We start from the raw sequence: 23,727 nt of genomic DNA on the forward strand, positions 1-23,727 counted from the left end.
GTGAAGTGAAGTTGTCCTGTCATTGTCCTGTGGAGTAGGAAACATGTTTGCAACAGTCCTGGATAACAGAGCAAATCCATAAGAACAGCTATACTGGGTCAGACCAAAGGTCCATCTAGCCCAGTATCCTGTCTACAACAGTGGCCAGTGCCAGATGCCCCAGAGGGAGTGAACAGAACAGGGAATCATCAAGTGACCCATCCCCTGTTGCCCATTCCCAGCTTCCGGCAAACAGAGGCTAGGGACACCATCCCTGCCCAGCCTGGCTAATAGGCATTGATGGACCTGTCCTCCAGGAATTTATCTAGTTCTTTTTAAAACCCTGCCATTGTCTTGGACTTCACAACATCCCCTGGCAAGGAGTTCCTCAGGTTGACTGTGCATTGTGTGAAGAAATAATGCCTTGTGTTTGTTTTAAACCTGCTGCCTACTCATTTCATTTGGTGACCCCTAGTTCATGTGTTATGGGAAGGAGTAAATAACACTTCCTGATTTACTTTCTCCACACCAGTCATGATTTTATAGACCTCTATCCTATCCCCCCTTAGATGTCTCTTTTCCAAGCTGAAAAGTCCCAGTCTCATTAATCTCTCCTCATATGGAAGCTGTTCCATACCCATAATAATTTTTCGTGCCCTTTTCTTAACCTTTTCCAATTCCAATCTATCTTTTTTTGAGATGAGGTGACCACATCTGCACTCAGTATTCAAGATGTGGGCATACCATGGATTTATATAGAGGTAATATGATATTTTCTGTCTTATTATCTATCAGCTTCTTAATGATGCCCAACCTTCTGGTTGCTTTTTTGACTGCTGCTGCACATTGAGTGGATGTTTTCAGAGAACTATCCACAATGACTCCAAGATCTCTTTCTTGAGTGGTAACAGCTAGTTGAATTCAAGCAAATGTCAACCCCCGCAATGGTCTGGCATCTGGCTCCATGAGCCAAATCCTCACTGATTAGCATCATGCATATATTAGGAAACATTGATGGGGTGTGGCTTTTAAAGATGCTGTGCTACCCATGTATCACAGAGTTCCTAGGCGATGCTCTGGAACTGCTCCCTACAAAGCCAGTCAGGACTCTGGTGAAGTTTCTTCTCTGTGAGCAGACTGTCTTCAGGGCAAGAAGCTCACATGGCTTCACCTTCCTGGGCCTGACCTTGGAGCATTCAGCATATGCCCCTCTGTGCGCTTCCCACAGCGAGTCCGCCCAGGCGGGATCCTGGGGAAGCCAGAGGGCCCTGCACCCCCACTTTGCAGTCAGACATGACTCTCAGCCAGCCAGTGAAACAGAGGTTTATTTGAGGACAGGAACACAGTCTAAAACAGAGCTTGTAGGTACAGAGATAGAAGACCCCTCAGCCAGCTCCATTTCGTTGGGCAGTGAGCCAGACACCCATGTCTGCCCCTTACTCCACGTCCCCAGTCAGCCCTTAACTGACTCTCCAGCCCCTCCTCCTTTGCTTTGTTCCTTTCCCGAGCCAGGAGGTCACCTGATTCCTTTGTTCTCCAACACCTTTAGCTATTACCTTGCACGGAGGGAAGGGCCCCAGCCATTAGTTGCCAGGAAACAGAGTGTCGGCCATTTATGTACACTGACCCTTTGCTCTGCAACAATTACACCCCCTTATTCCACCATCTAGAGACTTAAGAAATGCATAGGGGAAACTGAGGCCCCCTTACAGTACTCAGAGGAAACATTAACAACAGTCCCACTTTGTCACACCATGACTCCAAGGGACGTTAATTAGAGCTGCAGACCCTTGGCATCTCTGTAAAACAGGCCCACAAGAAATTCCCTTGGAATTCTAGAAATGAATGTGCAGAATATTTACCTCAGTGGCTGCTCTTTGAGCTTTGCCCATCCATGAGACACTTATTTTACCCTTGGCTAGTACATAGCATTGGTGAGGGGGATCCTGGAATGCCACGTCCAGCTCTGAGGTCCACGTTTTGAAAAGGATGTTGAGAAATGGCAGACAGTGCAGAGAAGAGCCACCAAAATCAACCAAGGGCTGGAGAAAGTGCCGTGCAAAGAGCTCAGTCTACTTAGCTTATTGAAAAGAAGCTCAAGAGGTGACCAGGATGGTGCAGAAGTACCTTAACTGGAAATAAATACCAGGTCCCAAAGTCATAAGAATCAATGTGAAGCCCCAAATTCAAATTAGAAATAAGGCACAAGGTTTTAATGAGGATGGAGGGGATTCTCCCTCTTTTGATGTTTTCCGATCCAGCCTGAATGTCTTTCTGGAAGATCTGCTTCAGTCAAGCACAAGCTATCGGGCTTACCTCAGTGGTAACTGGGTGTAATTTTGTGCTTGATATACAGGACGTCAAACCAGGTGATCTAATGGTCCGTTCTAGCCTTAAAATCCACGAATCGAGCCTGAAGTCTTCACTGGCTTTCTTACCTCTCTTTCAGGCACCTAGATGCCACAGGGCTGGGCACTTTAGAAATGTGCACAGAGGAGCTGATTCGCAGATGACCTCATAAGGATTGGAACAGCAGCAAACCCAGCCCTGCTACCCTCAACATAAGGTTGAATCCTGAGGGTAGCAGTTTGTCCGTGTGTTGTAGAGAAGTAAAGCTGTGACCTGGCGCTAAGAACAATAAGCTTCCAGATCCCAGGAAAATTGTAAGGTGCTAATGAGCCCATCTTGCCTAATGAGAGAACTTGAAAACCAGGGGTCAAGGATCATTTCTTCTCTCAGAGGTAAATGGAAGATCGGCACCAGTGAAAAATGCTGGGTTGAAAGTCTCTGGAGACTGGATGCTGTATGGACTGCAGCAGTGCCAACTTCCGATTCACCTGCCTCAACCCTATCTGGAGTGGAGTGTCTCTCTAGGGATTTATAAGGGGGGGTTGCATCACTGCCCTTTTAACCCACAGCCTTTGTGCTCAGATTGCATCCAACGGGGCTGGGTTTGGTGGACTGAGAACCACCAACTCAGCTAAGCCACCAAACACCCATCAATGGGGATGACTTTTGGCCCCCAATTCCATGGTCTGGATTTGAACCTGTAACCGAGAGATAACATGCTCTCATTCTGCCATTACCCAACCCCTGAACCATGCAGTTCATTTGAATTAGCTAGGATCGCACATTCACAGGTCACCCTGTTCAAGGAAATATGCCACCCGACCACCCAATCAGCTGGGGAACCAGCCATCAAACAATGGTACTTGAAAGAGAAGGGGGATAGCCTGGCCTCGAACTGAAATGATTCTTCAGAATAAAAGGGCCAGAGGCTCCTTTTACTAAGGAGGAGAGAAATCAGACCTAAAACGGGACAATCAGAAGGAGGGACATTTAACTAGCAAAGCAGAGCCATTAATTTCTTCTGAAACGTGGGGGAAGGGGGATCTAGAAGTGCTTCCCCCCAGAAAATGTTCAGTCTTAAACATACATGATCTCTTCTTATCTTTCTGCCAATCCCCCATTCCAGCCCCATTTTCCTGCTTTTCTCATCCTTTCTCCAGAAGAGCATCATTATTTTCACTGCAGCATTTCCTAGAGGCCCTGACTGAGCACTGTACAAATTCATAAGCAAGACACAGTCCCTGTGACGAAGAGCATGGCTGAGCGTGAGGTGGTGTATAAGACACAGTAGGAGAAAAGTTTCAGATGGGAAACGGAGACACAGAGATTAAGTGATTTCCCCAAGGTCGCACAGGAAGTCTGTAGCAGAGCTGGGAAAGGACTAAAGATCTCCTGGCTGTCTGTGTTAGTTGCTTTAACCACACGATCATCCTTCAGAAATGGCAAAACAAGGCTGATGAGAATTCATGCCATCAGTTAAAAGTTGTTCAAGATGTCGCTGCTCGATATGCTGGGGATTTTCTTTGCTTTGGGAAGAAAAGGTATCTATCCTCTGAAAACGCCTAACAGGCTGTAGATAAAATAGTCCATGGTTTCCTCCCACCTCTCTGCTAAACTCTAGTCGTCATAAACCCTTCAGAGGCTTGATCGGCACAGATGGGGGTTTAATCAGGCACAGTTTAAGCACATGGGTGTTCAAAGTTAATCCAATTTCCCTCTGTTCATTAGGGTGGATATTCATCATTTGAAAACTGATGAAAGGCCATGAGTCAAGTGTCTCCCTGTTGGAATTCATCAGACAGAGACACCAGCCTGTACGTCCCTCCTGCCCACCACACTCAGGCCAGAACTACCAGGCTTGGGTCACTTCTTCTCACGGAGCAATGTGTTGGATGAACTTAGTCCTGTAATAGTCATGAATTACCCATCAGCAGGTTGCGATTTGTGCAGATGGTTTGTGGTTTCTTTCTCTTGGCTGTTTAGACAGTGAGCTTTCTGGGGACACGAACCGTCTCTTGCAATGTGTATGTAAATGTGTGGACTTGCCCCCGCAGCGCCCCCTGCTGGTGTCTTCGGAGAATTGGCTCCGGAGCACCCTCTGCAGGCCAGTGATCCACCTGTCCTCTGGCCCCGTGTCCCTCCCTGGACCCAGTGCCCTTTCACGTGGGGGCTGCCCCCTGGCAATAACCCCTTTCCCTGAGGGTTTCCCTTTCCCGGGGACCCCCACCCTCTATCCCCACTTTGCCTCAGTATATGGCTACTGCCCAGTCTCCTTCTAGCCCCCGTTCACTGGGGCAGACTGCAGTATCAGCCACTCATCATAGGCAACGGGGTTTGGACTGGCTGCCTTTACCCACCCTCCGGCTGCCCCTCTGCAAGACCAGTACCTAGGAGGTCTAGAACTAGGCCCTATACCCTGAGGAGTTGCTGGCCTAGGGCTTCCCCGCTCCTAAGGCCTTTCCCCAGCCCTGCCTTCCTCTAGGTTCCCTGGGTGAGTTCCCCAGAAGCCAGGCCTGTCTCCCTCTCCAGTCAGAGAGAGACTGTTTTCTTCTGGCTTCCCTGGCCCTCCTATAAGGCCCTGTTGCTCCATTTGGGGCGTGGCCCCTGCTGCAGCCACTTCCCCAATCAAGGCAGCCTAAAGGCTGCTTTCCCCAGCCACAGCCCCCTTTCAGGGCTGTTTTTAACCCCTTCTGGGCAGGAGCAGGGGTCCACCCTGCTACACCCCCCCCCAAACCCCCAGCCCTGGGGATTGGGGGGCTTCTTCCCCTGGACCAGTTGCCCATGTGCCTCCAGTGCCACTCGCTTCCTTTCCGATTCCTCCAATTGCTTCCGCAAGCGGACCTGATCGTCTACTACGGCCGCATACTCCTTAGCGAGGGTCCATCTCTCTCGCTTCAGACTCACGGAGGGCCCGCTCTGCTGCCTCAAGCCATGCCCGTAGATTTGAGTCCCCCGGGCCCTCTTCCTTCAGGGTCTGGGTCCCCTTGGTGGTCTGTCCCACAACCACCTGGGTCCATTTTGTTCCCTGGACATGTGCCGCCTGGGCTTCAGTCTCTTGCTGGGCCCACTCCGTCTGGGTCTCTCTCTCCATGACAGGCGGGGTGATGGTTTGGGTCCCAGCCTCCTGCTGGGTCTCCGCGATCTCCACCTTAGCTTGTTCACCCTCTCTAGATCCAGCATGGCCCCTTCTGGGCCTCCCGGCACCTCCCTCGGCCAACCCTCACCTCTCCTGAGGGAGCAGTGCCTCTTAATGTGGCCCGGCTTCTGGCAGCCCCAGCAGGCTCCCTGTCCCCTCGCGGCCTTAGGCCTTCTCCGACTTTTTGTGGGCCTAGCCCTCCCTGGGCTGCCCTGCACCATGTTCCCTGGGCCTGGACAGTCCCTCCAGAAGTGGCCCATCTGCCTATACATCCAACACACTGGCAGCTGCCTGGGTTCCCGCACCCGGCAGACCTTCCCGAGGGACCTGCCGCTGCCCCTTCTCTGGGTGAGGTAGCCTGCTCCAAACCCAGTAGGGACAGTCTCTCTTTATATGTCCCTGTCTTAAACAGGCATAACATGTCCGGTGCTCAGCCGAAGGCCTCCTGGTCCCGGCTCTCCGCCTCTCCCATCGGTCTCCACCACGCCTCCGGAACTCCGTCCTGAGGATGTTGCCCACGGCCCGCTGTTCCTGTATCAGCTGGCCCACTTGTTCCCAGAGAGCCTCCTGCCCTCCCACATGTCCTGTTGGGCATCCCGGATCCCCTGCAGGTGGTCAGCCCCCTTTCTCTGTGGCCCTGACACCAGGGCCCAACCAGGGACTACCTCGGGGGCCTTTGCATAGAAGACCCCCGTGTACCCCGGATCCATCATCCTCTGGATCCCTTCACTCCAGGCAATAGTCCTTTGTCCTTGCCCTTGTCCCCTGTATCAGGGACGGACCGCTATGCCTGCATTCTCCACCACGTGTAAAACGTGCAGACTCACCCCCGCGGTACCCCCTGCTGGTGTCTTCGGAGAATTGGCTCTGGAGTGCCCTCTGCAGGCCGGTGATCCACCTGTCCTCTGGCCCCGTGTCCCTCCCTGGACCCGGTGCCCTTTTACCTGGGGGCTGCCCCCTGGCAATAACCCCTTTCCCGGAGGGTTTCCCCTTCCCAGGGACCCCCACCCTCTATCCCCACTTTGCCTCAGTATTGGCTACTGCTCAGTCATTGTCTAGCCCCCACGCCCTGGGGCAGACTGCAGTATCAGCCATTCATCATAGGCAGAGGGGTTTTGGCCTGGCTGCCTTTACCCATCCTCCGGCTGCCCCTCTGCAAGCCCAGTACGTTGGAGGCCTAGAACCAGCTCTGCAGCCTGGGGAGTTGCTGGCCTATGGCTTCCCCGCTCCTAAGGCCTTTCCCCAGCCCTGCCTTCCTCTAGGTCCCCTGGGTGAGTTCCCCAGAAGCCAGGCCTGTCTCCCTCTCCAGTCCCTCCTATAAGGCCCTGTTGCTCCGTTTGGGGCATGGCCCCAGCTGCAGCCACTTCCCCAATCAAGGTAGCCTAAAGGCTGCTTTCCCCAGCCACAGCCCCCTTTCAGGGCTGTTTTTAACCCCTTCTGGGCAGGAGCAGGGGTCCACCCTGCTACAGTGCACCTCGCATGATGAGGCCCTGACCTTAGCGATACTGTGTAAAAACAATCAGTAATAATCCAGGATGCTGGTTCACACCCAGCGCTCCTAAAGTAAAGATGGACATGTTAGGACACTACCAAGATTGTACTGTATTTGTAAGTTTCCATCTAGCCAAATGCTTTGGTGATACAGTCTAAACTCCCCTGTGTGCTGAGGCCAATGGAATGGAAGTGAAATCGTTCACCTACCTCAGAACCCTGCACTTAAGAACATAAGAACAGCCATGCTGAGTCAGACCAATGGTCCAGCTAGCTGGTATCCTGTCTCTGACAGGCGCTGGTGAGAGCTTACGTTACCTGTAGACTAGAGAGTTTCAGATCAATTACGAGTAATAAATCCTTCCCCGGAATCTTTCCCAATATCACGCAATGGCAGGAAAAAACACAATCGACATCAGCCTTCTTTGAAGTATTTAAGACTTGACCTGATCCTAATCTATGATTACCTCCCTGGGGAGAAGATTTCTGCTAGTGAATGGGCTCTTTAAAACTAGCAGATAATGGCAGAACAAGGTCTAATGGCTGGAAGAGGAAGATAGATAAATTCAGGCTAGATATAAAATGTAGGTTTTTAATAGGGAAGGTAATTAACCATTGGAACAATATCCTGAGGGATAAGTGACTTCTCCGTCACTTGAAGTCTTTAAATCAAGATTGGATGCCTCACTAGCTCAACCACAAGATACGGGCTTGATGCAGGAACCACTAGGTGAAATTTTCTGGCCCGTGCTATGCAGGAGGTTAGAGTGGATTATCAAAATAGGCCCTTCTAGCCTTAAAATCTATGCGAAAAAATCTGTAATACCAAGGCTAATAATGAAACAGGTATAGGCCCAAATCAACCCCCTTCCTCTGAACGCTCTTACATCTTGTGTGTGTGCAGAGGAAATGGCACACTGAGTCCTGGCCTGTTCTGCTCCTGTACACAAGGAATGAGACATGCACTTTCTACCTAAAATGATCTTGATTTTAGGTGAAGGAAAAATGAGAACAAAAAGAAAATCTTTCAGTGAGAGCACACTGTGTGTATCTCCTTTATAACGTGCTGCACAGCTCTGAGAACAATATGGCTGCCGAGCTCATGTCTGAGGAGAGTTGTTGGAAATTTAAAGGTGCAGGGCACAGAAAACAAAGCATCACAATTCCATAGTCACACCAAGCAGCTTCTGTTGTTGTATAATGGGCCAAACTAACATCTTACATCCCTTTTGCCCCTTAACTTGGGGAAATTGGGAGGCAGAGGAGAATTTTGAATCTTGAGCCCATCTCTAGTGGAATCTGGTAAGTCCCTCCTTTCACTTCTGCTCCGTAAGATGAGAGCAGGAAGTCACTTGATAGAGCTAATCATATGTGCATATCAAATAAACAAAGTTAAATAGTCCATCGCACAGCATGTAGTCAGCCTGCTGCAGTCACAGCTGCAGGGAGCCACAGCATGAAATGCTATTGCAGCTGGATTCCAAGATGGCTGGGAAGTTTCATGATCAATAGCAAACTGATGTGAGCTAAGAGAAGTGGAAGCAAATTTCATGCTTCAGGGTATTGAATGATCACTGCAGAGAAAGGGTCAGGAAGGAAAATTGCACACTGTACAGCATTGCACAGTTGATCAGGTGTAGTATGGAATTTGGGGTTCACCATTCCCTTTAGCATCAATGATGCTACTGTCAGAGACTGATTAATTCCTCCGGTATGCAAAATCCTAGGACCGGTGATCTGCATCTGCACTAAGAGGAGGACAGTCACTAAACCACCTTTCTGCTCTGCTGACCTTGTAGGCATTAGGTCACTGGGTGTCAGATGTTCTGGCTCATCTACAGCGGGTGAAGGAGCCTTGGATGCTGGAATGATCATGGAGGCAGCAATCACCAGAGCTGTGGGCAGCATGCTCAGGAGGAGAGGAAGTCAACGCTGTGAGAAGAGCTGACCATTTAATTACATGGTAATTACCCTGGAGCGGCTAGGGATTCACATGGTAATTACCCTGCAGTTAGCAGGTGATAGTTACTGGGGGGATATTCTGTGTAAATGTATCGCCTATCTGAGGAAGCCGGGCAGCCACTTGGAAGATCACAAATTTGCTTATTCCAGATTTACTCTGCGGAGGGTTGGGCCAAATGCACCTGTGCCGCTGGGCTGCTTGCAAGCCATTGCTTTGTGCCTGTGCTGGGTGTAATGCACTAGGGGTGATACCCGCTCCACTAAAGCAAAAGTGGTGGGGGGGGCGGGCGGGCGGGTGGGGTGGAGTAGTTGGGAGGCCCAGGCTGCTGCACCCAGGGGCTGGAATTACGGCTACACTTCTTCCATGCCATGTCTATGCTGTGGCCATGGCATCCAAGGAAAAGCAGGCAGATCCCTTCACCTTGTTCATTCTCCTCCCTCCATTGGCCCCTACATGGGTCCTAGTAGGTGAATTTCGCCTTACTTGTGCTGTTCGTTCACATGATATTCTTTCTGCTTCCTGATTGAATGTCTCCTGAACCCCAAAGCGATTTCAAGATGGCCACATAAGCTCTTTTGGAGCGAGTGATTGTGCAGCTCACTATTCGCATGAGTCTGTCTCTCGCCGGCCAAGAAAAATGCTCAGTGTCTGTGGAAAGCAAATGACTGCAAGTGAATTTCTGTCTCCTAATCAAATGTATCTTCATGAAGACTTTACCGCTATTCATTCATCTAACCCTAGTGAATACCAGGAAGCGGCCTGGGTTATGCTGGGTAAGAATTACTATCCCATCCCCAGGGATTTACAGGGAAAGTACCAATTAGTGGCCAGAGATTTATTGGGTAGCTCTAATTACTGTGGAGCACTGGGGATTTACTGGGCAGGGATCATCAGTTCAGAGTAAATCAACATTATTTCTAGTTGCTGCTTCTGTTTACATTACAGATGGTTACGTCGTAACTCAGAAGAAACTCCCAGTGAAGCAGGGCCCTAAGAGTGTGAGCAGTGGGGTGCCGGATGGTCCTTGGGAAATGGAGAGAGGAGGGGAGGAGAAGGGGGCTCCGTGTGCTCACTGTACCCCAGGAGCCAGATATGTGCCCATTCCTCTGTCTGCAAGGGTCCCCCTCCAGACCCAGCTGCTGAGGCTCATCTTTGGGGGCGTCTGCCTGTGCTTCGTATGGGGAAAGTGCCTTGTGATGGCCAAAAAGGGACCTCGGCTCTCTGCCACCCCAGTGACTCCAGACCTCCTTTCTGCCTGTGCTCAATGGTCTCCCTTTCTTCTCCTCTGATTCCCTTTCCCTGTCCTTTCTTCAGGACTCTTTCTTTTCATTCGATCCCTCACCTGCTGCCTCCGGTTCGCCAGGCCTGCTTCGCAAAGCGGCATTTTGATCCCCTCCCTGCATCATTTTCCCTCCACGTTCCATCTCCTCTGCGGTGCCCAGTGAAATCCTCCTCCTGCAGACCCACATCCCACTCTGAACCCCTCCCCCATGCACCCCTCCTTTCCCTGGCCTAGATTCCCCCCCAGCCCAGAGCTCTCTTATGAAGCCTTTCACACCAGGGCACCCCGCTACCCTCCGAAAGGGGATGCCGGTGGTATCTTGATGGAAGCAATCCATCTCCATCACTGTAATGACCATCCCCATTAATCGGCGATAAACTAATAAAGTAAGCACTTTCCCCTCCCCCCCCCCCCAAACTTCATTAAGTCTTTAGTACATTAATATGTCTCACTTAGTGTCTGTTAGGCCTCCTTTTCGGGGCAGCGTGTGGAATTACCCGACGATGTATTCCCCACCGGCTGGCTGCACTTGACAGCTCAGGCCTTTGGACCCGTCGCCCGGCCCTCCTCATTACGGGACCACCGCGCGCGCACGGGAAGAATAGGGACAAGGGGGGAGAGGGTGAAAAAGATCCCCCGCCCCCTCCAAATTAAATTTGTGATGCCAGGCGTCAGATGGGCCCGCAGCCAGAGATTAATTCGACTGATCAAGTTATAAAGAGCGCCGAGGCTGGTAATCAATCTTGGAGCTGTCAGGCAGATAGACAGCGGTTTTAACCTGGCAGGACTCACACATACGCAGGCCTTTTTAATTCCTTTCACATGGACTGTTATTTCCCTGGCCTGTTTGTTCGGAGGGGGGGAGGCGGTGCTGCTTACCTCTCTCCCCATCTACCAGAGCAATCGCCCTCGAAGGCTAGGCCTTCCGGCCCCCCTGTGTTCCATCGCCCCCCTAAATTGGAGGGGCCACTTGTCACGGGCCCATCGGGAGCAGGGGATGAGCTGGGTGATGCCACTTTCATGAGCGAATCATGGTTATTTGGAGAGGAGAAGTTAGTGGTGGAGATGGGCTATGTGTGTGTGTCACAGCAGCTATATGGGGTTAATTAGGAGCTATAATGAAGTGTGTGGCTGGAGTGGGGAATTGAGGAGTGCTATGGAATGGCGGAGCTGGGGGACAGTGGCCCATAGACTTGGAGCCTTTGGGATTAGCAGTCTGAGAGGAAGGATGGCCCAATGGTTAGGGCATGGCCTTCAGATTTAGGAGCCGTGGGTTTGATTCCCTGCTGTGGCACGGAGGTCCTTGGGTAAGTCAATTAATTGCTTCAAGCCTCAATTCTTGGTCTATACGATGGAGACATCAGCCCTGCTGTACCTCATGGGGGTGCGAGATAAACATGTGCAGGACTACCAGGTGTTCAGATATACAGGGCCAGATGAGCCCTGACTCCTACCCATCTGATCTGACTGAGACACCTCCCTGAGATTCCTTCCATGAGGTCCTCAGGGAGTGATCTAGACAAACCGACCAAGCACACCTGGCTGCCTGATGTTACTCCTGCTTTGTCTCCACTGTGTCCTGTCTGTTAGATCAAACTCCTTCCGGGCACAGACTGTCTTTGTTTTATGCCTTGCACCGGAATGGGTAGGCCATCCAGGAGGGGTGCAGTCAATTGCATGTCTTGGAGGTGCATTGGTTTGCTAGGTGGCGTAGCTAGTCAGGAAGCAAACCAGTAGTGGGAGAATAATGTAAGCTTCTCTGGCCAGGGACTTGCTGTGTTATGTTTTTGCAGCTCCTAACACAGTGAGACTCTGGTCTAGGATTGGGTCCCCCAGAGCAAGTCATGAACAGTCAGTTCGTAACTTTGGTAGTTAGACATGAAGACAGATATTTTTATAAATGGAAATATTAAGTTTTGTTTGCTATTATTCATGGGTATGACAAGGTCAGGTGTGCTAGTATAATGATTCCACTTTGGCAGGCTGACAACAGCATTTGAACCTGTGATTTTCAGTGCTAGAAGCATAAATCTCTACTGCTTATATGTAACAGGTTACTCCATTAGCCTGCTGTTATCTACTTACACGGGTCAGCCACTAGAGGAGGACAAAGATCACAGTCTGTTGGGGTGGGTTGCACTAGAACACTGTGCAGCGGTGCAGAGCTCTTATGCTGACTCACCCTCTCATCCAGATTAGGTGGATCCTATTAGCTCCAATCCAGGGGTATAAAAAGGCTTGGAGTGCTTCTCTAAAGAAGAAGGAACTACAGGCAAGGACAGAGATGATCCTGCATAGAGAACCCTAGGAACTACAAATGGCAGGAGGAAGGTTAGCTTAAGACCAAATTTTGGTGGTGGTTAAAATTAGAGGAAAGTCCCCAGAAGAGGAAAAGTTTGGGACATTAACCTGGCGTGTCTGTGCTGTGTTGAGAGTGGGTTGGTGGACTCTGTCCACATCACTGTGGGGTCATTATTTGTTGTCTGTAAATATTCAGACAACCACAGGGTATTCAGGAAAATGTTCCCAAGCCCAGAAAGTGTCCTGAGCTGTAGCACAAGAGACTTATCACCTGTCTGGAAAGTCATACCGGGGAGTGATCTTCATCACCGTTGTTCCCTGTTCATTCTTCTCCTGCTGGAAAAGCTGTAACCAACCAATCAGGGAGCAGAATCAGCACGTAACCGATGATTTAAATGACCAGCCATGCCACATGAATAACAAACAGTGAGTGGTTTAAGCTTAACAGTTTGGGGGCAGCCCAGGGCATGAACGATTTCCTGACCTAAACTACTTGGCAAATACTTCCAAGTACTGAATGCATCTGAAGGTCACCAGGGCGCTCACACTAGAAAAGGGACTAAATTCATATTTAATTTTTTTCTATTAAAGCTCATGTTAAAATTACACAATACACAGGTTAAGGAAAGAGTGTCTGTACATCTGGGCATAATGCTTAAATTATCCCAAAGTACAAAGTTTGGTTTAAAAGTACTAAAATGCATATAGTACATAATCTGCAATGTCCCAAATCAAAATGAATAAATTCTGTGACACAGTTAAAGTATTAGTATCCCAATATTTGGGTACATCACTCGTAAAAGGTTACACTAAGGGTAGTTTGTGGAAAGTAAATACAGCAATGAGGGTAGATTGTCCCTCAGTAATTGAGAATTTAGTGCAGGTTGTCCCTCAGTAAGTACAATCCATCAGAGAAGCATTTCAGTTATTTTCCCCACTTTGCTTCTCACCGGCATTCCAGCTCATCTCTCCTGGGATTGCCCATGTCCTGTGATCTGTGCCTCGACCACCTGATGGCATCCGATACCATGAGTTGCCACATCCGCCAAGCTTAGCGCTGGCTGGTTCTGCGTTCCCGCGACACTCGCTTGTTATATTTTATTAATTGATCAGCTCTAAGAAGGTCAATTTCCATCGCCTCTGGGGTACTTGGCCTCTCTCTTGAGACGAGGGGCCCAGTGACTGTTACCTGTGGTGGGTGGTATGCGTTTTGTAACTGATTTTAATGGGGTTATTGAGGGGAGGTTGGGCTCACGAAGAGAGCTTTTTTCACGGTCACTCAGATCCCATCTGGGAAGGAGCCCCCCAACTGACAAGAAACCCCTGGAGGCTGCTACATTCCACTGTCCCTCTGGGAGGTAGCATTGCAAGTCATCACCATCACGTGGGGCACAATGGCCCACTTGGGTAACTGGACCAATTCACTGGTGGGTTGGAACTGTGACTTTGACCCATTGTTCAACAGGGAGCTGTTGGCTGATGTGCTCTCTATGACCTCGGTTGTTTAGCTTGTGAGCAGGGACTGTCTCTAGCTACACCCAGGGTTGCAAGTTCAATCCCTGAGGGGGCCATTTAGGGATCTGGAGCAAAAATCTGTCTGGGAATTGGTCCTGCTTTGAGCAGCAGGTTGGACTCAATACCTCCTGAGGTCCCTTCCAAATCTGATATTTTATGGTTCTATTTACAACCACTTGCGTAACAGCTCCCTAATGTCACCTGGGGCCTCTACTTGCTACCATAAAGCAAACAATGAATAACCACGATGAGCAAACGGGCTGACGTGTTCAGGACCATTTGGAGCCTTTCTAAAGGTACCTTGGAGCGGAAACGTGCATGGAAATCACTCGCTTGCTAGATACCCTGCTCGTGGATTTAGTAGGGTATTTTTTTTTCCAAGCTCCCATAAGTTTTTCCACCTTCTAAGCAGCAACACTGTCCCTATGGCATGGGCAAGTCAGCGTGGGCTGGGCTTGTGGGAATGCAGAGTCCTTTCCAAGCTGCATGATTCTGCTTCAAGTGGGTCCTTCCAGGCTGGAACATACTGCGGGGGAGGTGGTACGTTTTCTGAGAAATGTTTTAGGGAGAGGGCTGGGGTCTTTGGGAAAGGAGCCAGTTTCCAAGCGAGGTCCATTGGTGAATCCTTTTAAAATTCTTTCTCCCCCCCACTGTTTCCCTTCAATTAACTCCTAGGAGCTGTCACTCAGGCTATTACATCCCTTCTGGGGTTTTGAAGCTACGAATCCCTAGGCACGATAAATGCTGGGATACAAGAATTTGAGCTTGCAGGGCACGGTTTATTGCTCTGTAACTGCATGACACAGATTGGGTACCTCTAGACTGATTACACGGGTCTCTGGAATTCGTTGAGATGCATCGTAGGAGCATCTGCATCACGGGGAGCTGGTTCTGTTACCAACACTAACATTGTGGTTTCGGGCAAATTGCTTAAACTCTCCAAGCCTCCATTACTCCATCTGTAAAATGGGGGTAAAAATATTCGCCCTATCCTTTACAATGCTGTTTGTGGCCTCCCTGCAACTGTAGGAGACTGATGGCTGCTCAGCAGCTGGAAAGGGTGAAGGAAGCGGGCGACGGAGGCTGGCACATTTTAAATCATGCCACAGGGTGATAGAAAAGCTTGATCCATTATTCCTAGCAACTGATAGGCATGTGCAGACAGGGGCAGCTCTAGGTATTTTGCCGCCCCAAGTATGGCAGGCAGGCCGGCGGCTTGCCTATGGGAGGTCCCTAGTCCCACGGATTTGGCGGCATGCCTGTGGGAGGTCCACCGAAGCCGCAGCAGAACGCCCCCAGTGGCTTGCCGCCATAGGCACGCGCTTGGAGTGCTGGTGCCTGGAGCCGCCCCTGTGTGCAGGGCATGAGAGGGGGTAGCAGACGGATGAGGGATGATGTCAGTGCCTTGAAATCTGTAGGTATTAAGTAGCAAAGGGCCCAAAGTGCTTGTGGAGCTGTTGGGATCTGGATTCAAGTTTTGCAGCTGGGCACCATGTCTCCTCCCAGGCTGCCCCAATACCCTGGATCCCAGACACTCCTGAGCTCTGGAGAAGCCCAGATCTGGATCCAAATGTTTGGTTCTTCTAGGTACTTACACGGCCTCCCTGTAGTGCCTGTAGCAACATTTCTAATCTTCGTCATGATTCCACACTCAGACTAGGCAGAGAGCACTAATTCCAGAATGAGACCGTATATACCCAGGGTAAGGGGGTCACATCCCTCACATCACAGAGTCCAGGCCCCTGTTACTTCAGGCCTCCCCGTCAGATCACCCCATTCATAAGGGTTTCATTGCAGCACCCCTGGAAGATGGAGAAATATCATCCTCTCCCATTGTATAGATGGGAAACTGAGGCACAAACACCGTGACTTGCCCATGGTCACCCAGGGGAGTTCAGGACATAGCTGGGAACTGAACCCCACATCTCCAAGGCCCCCGTCTCGTGCCACAAGACCACTGTAGCACCGAGGCGAACCAGCCACGCAACGTGCAGAAGTTTCAACACCAGAACAGAAGCAGAAATCGCTGCTACCCCCAATCTCCCCCTCCCCGACTCTGAACATCTCTGCTTTCAGCTGAGAGCTCTGATTAATGGGTTCCGCTCCTTCCTACCCACTGCACAACGCATCAAACACACACCTGCTTTCTAACCTCGCTGCATACACCGCTCCAGCTCCACGGGGCCCCTAGGCAAAGGGCTGCTCTGGAATGATGGGCTATCTCCAAGTGCCAAGCGTGTGCGGATTGGCCTCACTCCAGTGTATTTTGGAGCAGCTCGGCGCCAAATTATTTGCTGATTAATCTTCCCCCTTCACCAAGCCACATCTTGGGAAGGCTCCATCTATCTCCAAAGAGTCCAGTAGAGCATCGGCAGCAGCCGTTCTCCTCACACCTTCTCCCTGCTTCCAGGTGGGGAGAGAGCTGGTGTTTTCATCATGTGTGATGGGATTATTAGGGGGAAGGAGCTAAATGAGCCGGTGATAAAGTTAATAGAAGCTCTTGTGAGCTCGGCCATTAAGTATAATTAAGAAACGATGGGTGAAGAAGAGAGCTGAGGCCGTCAAAACCTCAAGGAGGTTTGGGGGAAGCTGGATTATCAGCCTGGCATGGAGCCCCCCCAAAACCCCTCCCAGCTCCCCACATCTATCGTCAAACTGTCTTGTCCTTGTTCCTGCACAGAGCGAGTCTCACCATGCGGCTCTGCTCTGAAACGGCATCTTCTTAGGATCCACTGACTTAAGGGACAATACGTGCGAGGTTTGGCAGTTTCTCCACTGTTCTCCTGGCAGAGCCAGCCTAGCTAAGAAAGAGGCAGCTGGATTCTAGTCCACCTCTTGCATCACCAAAAGACTCGTAACTAAGGCCATGTCTACGCCATAGGTGCCGACTTCTTGTTTAATGTCCGGGGGTGCTCTGCCTCGAGGCCCCGCCCCCATTCTTCCCCTCCCCCGAGGCCCCGCCCTTGCCCTGCTCCACCCCTTCAGAGGCAGCATGGCACCCCGATTAGCTCCAGCCCCAGAGCACCCACTGAGTCAGCACCTATGGTCTACACTACAAAATTGTCACTCTAACGTACATCAGCATCCAGCCACAGCAGTAATTACATCACTTGGGTGTGTCTACACTCTGCTTCTTGGGTTGGTGGTGTTTGTCCCACCCAGGAGCGCGTGTATCGATTGCACTGCCAGTGTGGGTCACTGTGGGATGGCTCCAGAAAGCCAGTCACAGCCGCCATCCGCAACGCAGTGTCTACACTGACACTGCATCATCGACTGTGACTCTATGCTGCTTGGAGAGGTGGAGTTATTACGCCAGCGTAGCAGGGCAATTACATCAGTAGGAGAGACATTTAAGTGAAAAGACTTCCCTAGTTAGGTCGACATAAGCTGCCTTGCGTCAACCTAACTCTGCTGTGTAGACCAGGCCTTGGACCCAAATGCGGGGCTATATTTTCTCAATCATGAAGACAGCACTGACAGTCCAGTTTTCAAGGCAATGGGGCTGCCTCGGTGTCACTGAGGACACAACTTAGTTTTCAGGGTCTTGATCGCTGGCTATTACGCAGGAGCCAGAGAGAACCCAGCTTGACTCTCAGATCCTGGAGTGAGTTTGTGACACTAGCAGTCAGAAAAACCCACCTTTCCCCTTTTGAACCGAGCACATTTCATCTGAGACTCACTGAACATAAATAAATCCGGAAATAGCCCCATCTGAGCAGGGGCACATGGGCGGACCCTTCCCTGCAAGACTGGCTGAGGCCGGATCCCTGTGTAACAGGCGGGAACTGGAGCCGGGCACTCAGCTCACAGACTAATCTCCCTCCCACTGAGGGAAAAATACTCAGTAAACACAATTGTTGAGAGAAAAAAAGCAACACTCGGGTCAGAGGTTAATGCTGATAGAGCTACTAGGACAAGTGGCAAAGAAAACAAGCAGGATTTCAGCAGCTGATAAGGAATCCACAGGGAGCTGATCGCAGCAGGAAGAACAGCAGATCGGCCATCCTATGCAGGCCATAGAGGCTTGATTTGTCAGCGCCATCCCTGCACATGGGGAGAGTCACCCCGGATTTCCGCCTTCTAGCCGGTGCGACAGGACAGCATTGCATTATCAGTGCTGCCCCCGGCCCCCGTTCCAATGGAGCAGTGGGTGGATTGTATTCATGTTGCTCTAGTGTCTTGAGGCCTCAGCTGAGAGCAGGGCCCCAGTGTGCTGTACAAGACAATGAGAGACAGTCCCTTTCCCAGAGAGCCTCCAGGTGAAATAACCAAGACAAAGGATGGGAGGGAGAGGAGAGGGCAGTGACAGGAAAATAACTCAGGTGCCCTGGCCTCTGATTGACCCACTCGAGCTAGTTAGAACTAATTAATCCTCACAACCCCCCTCAGTGTTGGGTTTTATAGTCTGAGCCCCACTTTACTAATGGGGAAACTGAAACACGGGGCGGTGACTCATCCAGTGAGGCACTCAGATGTAGTGGCTTAGACGTGAGCGTAGATGTTAGGAGACTGCCTTGGGTGCAGAATCCTGTCTGGGTTTGCCCCAGGACCTGACGAATGCTGGGTCAGGACTGTACGCTCTGTATTCCCCAGCTAGGCTGCATTTGGTCCGAGGCAGTGATCGAATGGCCAGCTCAGCACCAGGAGCTGACACAATGCAAGGGTTCAGCGGTTTAAAAATACCCGCACCCACCCGCCTTGCCATGCCTTTGTAAAACTTCCCCCCAGGAAATACCCAAGGGCCCAGGGCTGGTGGAAGGAGGCTGGGAACTTACATACCTGCTTCTTCAAACTGGAAATCTGGCTTTCTTGTGAGCTGTGGGGCAGGGTTGTAATCCAGGATGATCCTGGGAGGCTTTGCAATGGTATTAAGAGCAAACTGAGCCCCATGCTGCAGCTGGAGACAGGTCAGGGACCGCTTGCAACATTCCAGAGCATTAACTCTTCAAACCACCGCCTCCCCTGCCACCCTTCCTAGGCTCCGTTAGCCCCACCCTGCTGCTCTCTGCCTTTGGGGCCTAATTACAGGTGTGTCCTTCAGTAGGGGGGCCGGGGCCAGGGCTACCTTGTTTTGCTATTACAAAGGTCATAGGTACCGTTAATGGGGTTGTAAGAAGACGGCTGGATAACCAAAGCAAACAGAGAATTAAGGGGATGAGTAGTAACTGCCCTGCTGTCTACAGCACCTAATCCTCACTAGGCTGGTCATGGGAGCCTGAAACGACAGGCTTAGGTCGAGAACACATCAGGAGGGAGCTGGGGCCTAATTCTCGCCAGCTCACCACCAGCCCCCGGCTGCTCTGTGTCTGAGTCAGCTGTGTGTGGGGAATGAAGCCGACAGGGAGTGGAGGGCTGCCGTCCCAAGGCTGATCTGGCACGGCTTGACAGCTAGTGGTGGCAGATTGACATAGGTGGCTGTGGAGGTTCTTAGCTACTCTGTTAAAAACGTGGATGGGTCTCGCTAGTGATAATGAGAATGAAGCGTCAGGGCAAAATCAGCTTCCCATCTCTCCATTCACTTCTCTTCAATGGACCTAGGGCCGTAACTCCAGGCCTGACTGTCAGCCTGGGCCTCATGTCCCTCCGCAGCTCGGCCGACGACCGTTAGTCCCCACGGCTAGGCCAGTTCTGAACCCCTCTCTTCCAAGCTTTGCTGATGCACCTCAGTTTGACCTAACTACCTGAGATACTCCCAAGCCACCCAGTACTATAGCATCTAATTAGTCACAGCTTGTGCGGGTCTTCAAACACAGGCCCTTTTGCACCAGAGGCAAGACTGCAGTCCTAGCCCAAGCCCTGAGCTGTTCCACACCACTCTGCAAACGTCTGCAGCATGCCAGGTTCTGAGAAAGATGCTCCGTTTGTCTCTCCAGCAGGGTTACACATATGAACCCATGTTCTGACACTGCGTTTTAGGTTGGGTGCAGTCTTCTGAGTCCTAGCAGCCTGACAAGGTAGCCCTCTATTTTGCAAAACCTTGGCATCCTGGGGTTTAGAAGGCCAGTTTCTGAAGCCAGCATGATCATGGTTTCATCCGTGTAATCCCATGGGTCGGCTCGCATAAAGCTTGCACCGGGAGAGATGCAAATCTGGTATTATTATTTTAACCCTTCCCTTAAAAAAAAAAAAAAAATCCTGCTTAGCTGAAAAGCTGCTGTGAATTTGGTGGTTGATTGGGAATGAAACCAGATCAGCTCTAGCTGCTGCTGTCCTAATCCAAGCAGGTCTGAACGGAGCATTTTGGTGGCTGCTTCCAAAGCAAACACAGTAGGAAGCTGGGTGAATGGCACCTCTTCGCTGGAGCATGCCTTGGGCCATTAAAAAAAATGGTAGGGGGCAAAGAAGGGGAGTTCTTGTTCGCCTTCTTCTTATCCCCAGTGGGGAAGGGGAGAGTGGGTCTGATTGCAGAGAGAGCTGGTGCAGGGAAATCCTTTCCCTGGCCTGTCACTGACCTCAGTTGCAATCACAGGCCCTCAGGGCTTCTGCAAAATCTAGCCCCGAATCAGGCGGCTGCTTTGGAAAAAGTTTGGCTGGAGCAGCTTTCGTAAACGAGGGTCGATGGCCTCTTCTAATCCCATCAAATTAGATCCTGAAATATTGGCCGATGGCTTAGTAATGGCCTATTTGCTCCTCGAATCCCTGGAGGGGTGGCTCCTGTCAGGGATGGGGATTCTGAAAGGCCGCCCCTTACAAATAGCAACCAGCCGTACAGCTGGGCTTAGGCTTTTGGTGTGTCGCCCCTCCCTTCCTGTCCCAGCAAAGCCCCTTACACCAGGCAGTGGTACCCAGTGAGAAGGGGTGGCTTTAACTGCCCCCCGCTGCCAGATAAAAGCTCTGCAGAGGAAAATCATGGGGCTCTTTTTGAGCAATGCTGGCAAGTGAGAGCTTTCACAGCCCAGTACGAGAATGACTGCAGCTTCGTCCCATCAATGCAACCTCCTCTCTGTCCACACTGCCGGGCCTGGGCCTGGGTCAGCACCAGGAGAAGCCAGGGGTAACTGGAGCTTATGCTACAGACAGACTGACAGCCGGGGGTACAATTTGTACTTTAGCCTTAATTTATTCACCATCAGCTTTTTCCCCTTTGGAAAGATACTAGTTACCAGGGCCGGCTCCAGGTTTTCTGCTGCCCCGAGCGGAAAAAAAAAAATCTGCAGCAGTGCCATTGCGCCGCTCCACTCTTCGGTGGTTATTCGGTGGCGGGTCTTTCGCTGTGAGAGGGACTGAGGGACCTGTCGCTGAAGACCCGGCCGTGCCACCCCAGTCATGGCCGGAGTGACGCCCCTTGATATTGGCCACCCCAAGCATCTGCTTCCTTAGCTGATGCCTGGAGCCAGCCCTGCTAGTTACACTGCAACCAGCAGTACCATTAGAATGGACACAGATTGGTGATGTCCATCAGTAAAGTGTGCCCTTTAAATATATACAGGTGTGAAATGTATAGATTTGATTGGGAGGCATTGATGCTCAAATCCCACGTCATTCTGCCCCATAGGGGCTGATCTGCAGGCATGTTCTGCCTCAATTTCCCCTCCATCAGGTACAATCCATACTAACCTGCAAGAGGATAGTACCTCTGGAGACAAGTAGCTTGTCAGGGGAATAACAAGTGTATCCAGAAGACAACGGGCTGGAAACAATGGTCCATCTCGTTCAGTACCCTGTCTTCCGACAGTGGCCAATGCCAGATGCTTCAGAGGGAATGAACAGAACAGGGCAATTTCGAGTGATCCATCCCCTGTTGTCCAGTCCCAGCTTCTGGCAGTTGTTAGGTTTAGAGACACTCCGAGAATGGGGTTGTGACCCTGACCGTCTTGGCTATCCTATCCTCCATGAACTGATCTAATTCTTTTTTGAACCCAGTTATATTTTTGGCCTTCACAACATCCCCTGGCAACAAGTTCCACTGGTTGACTGTGCGTTGGGTGAAGAAGGACTGCCTTGTGTTTGTTTTAAAGCTGCTGCCTATTATGGTCATTGGGTGACCCCTGGTTCTTGTGGCATGAGAAGGGGTAAATAACACTCCCCTATTTATTGTTTATGGTTTCTCCACACCAGTCATGATTTTATAGACCTCTAGCATATCCCTGCTTAATCGTTTCTTCTCTAAAAATGAACAGTCCGAGTCTTTTTAATCTCTCCTCACCTGGAAGCTGTTCCACATCCCTAAATATTTTGTTGCGTTTCTCTGTACCTTGTCCAATTCTAAGATCTATGTGCCCTGAGATGGGGTGACCAGAACTGCAGGCAGTGTTCAAGGTGTGAGTAAACCACGTTATATAATAGCATTACATTTGATCATTTCTCCATTTCCTAATGGTGCCTAACATTCCAGTAGCTCTTTTGACTGAGGCTGCATAATGAGTGGATGATTTCAGAGAACTGTCCGCAGTGACTCCAAGATCTCTCTCTTGAGTGGTAACAGCTAATTTAGACCCCATCATTTTGTACGTACAGTTGGGATTATTTTTCCAATGTGCATCACTTTACTCTTACCAACATTGAATTTCATCTGCCATTTTGTTGCCCAGTCACCCAGTTGTGTGAAATCCTTTTGTAGCTCTTCGCAGTCAGCTTCAGACTTATCCATCTGCAGTAATTCTGTATGATTTGCAAATTTTGCCACCTCACTGTCACCCCTTTTCCCAGATCATTTATGAATATGTTGAACAGCACTTAGTCCCTGCTATTTCCCCCCTGACCATTTATTCCTACCCTTTGTTCCCTACCATTGAACCAGTCACTGAGCCATGAGAGAACCTTCCCTCTTATCCCATGGCAGCTGACTTTGCATAAGAGCCTCTGGTGAAAGACCTTGTCAAAATCTTTTTAAAAGTCCAAGTACACTCTATAGACTGGATTACTCCTGTCCACAGGTTTGTTGACCCCCCACCCTTTAAAGAATTCTAATAGATTGGGGAGGCACGATTTCCCTTTACAAAAGCTGTGTTGACTCTTCTCCAACATATTGTGTTTATCTACGTGTCTAATAACTGTGTTCTTTACTATAGTTTCAATCAGTTTGCCTGGTACTGAAGTTAGGCTTACTGGCCTGTAGTTGCCAGGATCGCCTCCAGAGCCTTTCTTAAGAATCTGATACAGAGGCTGATTTAAACGATAGTTGCATACAACAGTTAGTGGTTCTGCAATTTCATATTTGGGTTCTTTCAGAATTCTTGAGCGAACACCATCTGATCCTGGTGACTGATTACAGTAACAGCTGTGTTATCCGGCCCTGTATCAACTGGAAAGCTCTATAAACCGACATTTCTAACCTTCATAGAAAGTCCAGTTTTAATCTGGTTGGCATGAGGCCGGCAGGCTCCCTGGAAGTGGTGACCTGTCCCTGAGGCTTCTAGACAGACGCCTGGCAGGCAGCTCTGCACACTGCCCCTACCCGCTGGTGCTGTCCCTGCAACTCCCATTGGCCATATTCCCAGCCAATGGGAGCTGCTATCATAACTTTCCTATTCAGATTTGAACCTTAGCGTTCATAAACTGAGAAGTTAGCATGAACCCTTCTAAGCTTAATTACCAGCTTAGATTTTATCTCGCTGCCACCATCCAAAAATTCCAGTGTTTTGGCTCACTCTGGTCTCCCCAAAACCTTCCCTGGGGAACCCCCAAGACTCAGATGCCTTGAGTCTACAACAAAGGGAAATAACCCACTTCCCTTCCCCCTCTCTCTCCCACCCAGACTTTCCTCTCTGG

The sequence above is a fragment of the Chelonoidis abingdonii genome, chromosome 16, assembly GCF_003597395.2.
Source record: "Chelonoidis abingdonii isolate Lonesome George chromosome 16, CheloAbing_2.0, whole genome shotgun sequence".
NCBI lineage: Eukaryota > Metazoa > Chordata > Testudines > Testudinidae > Chelonoidis > Chelonoidis abingdonii.